This window comes from Doryrhamphus excisus, chromosome 13 (genome assembly GCF_030265055.1).
Source record: "Doryrhamphus excisus isolate RoL2022-K1 chromosome 13, RoL_Dexc_1.0, whole genome shotgun sequence".
In the NCBI taxonomy this organism is placed as follows: Eukaryota; Metazoa; Chordata; class Actinopteri; order Syngnathiformes; family Syngnathidae; genus Doryrhamphus; species Doryrhamphus excisus.
The window spans coordinates 4,450,641-4,452,303 of NC_080478.1; the positions used below are offsets into that span (position 1 = coordinate 4,450,641).

The 1,663-nt window shown below is 39.0% G+C and overlaps 1 protein-coding gene across 3 annotated transcripts in view; it reads left to right on the forward strand.

The window, feature by feature from the left end:
• LOC131140249 (gamma-2-syntrophin-like) overlaps positions 1-1,663 on the forward strand; it is a 36,867-nt gene that overhangs the window by 30,299 nt on the left and 4,905 nt on the right. The window lies entirely within an intron of this gene.

Sequence of the window (1,663 nt, forward strand, 5' to 3'; positions counted from 1 at the left end):
GACCAACTGTGCGGGGGTGGTGCCGTTGAGGGGGCGGGGCTCTAACGCTCAGGTTATGATAGTGGTCGATTACTGAAATGATGCATTCAGGCCTATTAGGTAACTCACATGAACACAAACACAGCATGGCTGTACTCGCGTCAAGAACCCCCACACCGCCATGTCTTGTCGCGTCCAATGTCATTTTCACTGCACGCAAAAATGACTCGGGAATTGTCGAAAAACACTCTTGAGTATTTTCCCAGTATTCCGAATAAGTGTGTGATATTAACACTGGAATGAACTTGTATGGGACAGAAAGACTCTAGTGGGATAAAGCCTTCAGTGTTATGTGCTGTGAAGAAAAACAGAATACTTAAAACTTCTAAAAAGGGATTTCATCTTCTATTCTTCATTGTATTATATTATTCCGACTCGTTTTTATCCCACTCCAAGAAACTTGAAAACTGTTCTAAAAGTTTGCATATATTTATGAGTGTACTGCATGTCATTTGGGATTTGCTGTGAAGCTGATAATGAATTTGTGAGGAAGAAGACTATGGGGGGGGGGGGGGGGGTTCAGTATTAGTGTCTTTGTTCATGCTTGAGTAATACACAAGCCTCCAGCTAGGTGGCAGCAATGCTCCTAATAATCAATAGGCTACTGTTCGACCGAGTAGAAGTACACAGGAACACTACATAGATATACAGTCCTGGTGTACATTTTTAAACCATTTACATTTTGCGCTGTTTGGTCTTAAGGAGGTTTAGAAATGGGAATGAGACAACATGGTCTGCCATATTTGATGTGGCAGATCTGCACCGTAAACTAATGCAAGGAATTGGACCAAAGAGTCAACATCAACAGTATTATGTGGAGGACCTCATAATATTAGTCAATTTCATTGGTAAAATAATATTTGAATGGCTAAACACGATCAAAAGTCACACTAAGTAAGTTAAGTTGGTCCGATCCTGTTTTCTCTCTTGCCACATCCAATATGGCGGCAATGTTGACGAATGATTCAGTGCTCAATGCGGTGTTGTACAATTGTACGGAGCAGTAATGGACGTTTTGGCTCATCTCCCTAAAAAAAGAGCCATTTCTTTATGCCAGGGGTGGGCAAACTGTGGCCCGGGGGCCACATCTGGCACCGCCAAGTGTTTGATTACGGCCCGCTCGTTGTTTTCCAAAGTATTTCATTGAAATTTATCATACAACCTGGCATCATGGCTTGAGCCAACCTTTTGATGGTTTAAGTAGCTGTTTTATCAATTTGGTTATTTGGTATATGGTCTGCTGTTTACAAAGTGCTCCTGAAAAAAGGGACACAAGCACTTTTACAGATACAATAATTCTAGGTGGACTGTTAGGTGTAAAATATATAGTCTAGCCCCTTGTCAATTTTGTTAAATCAATGCGGTTTTCAAACCTTTTGGAAAAAAATTTTGGCTGAAAAATTTAGAAAAAAATTTTGACTGAAAAATTTAGAAAAAAAATTTGACTTGAAAATTTGTCAATTTTGTTAAATCAATGCGGCCCACGAGTCAACCCTTTTGAAAAAAAATTTGACAGAAAAAAATTTTGAAAAAAATTTTGACTCGAAAATTTGAAATTTGAAAAAAAGGGACACAAGCACTTTTACAGATACAATAATTCTAGGTGGACTGTTAGGTGTAAAAT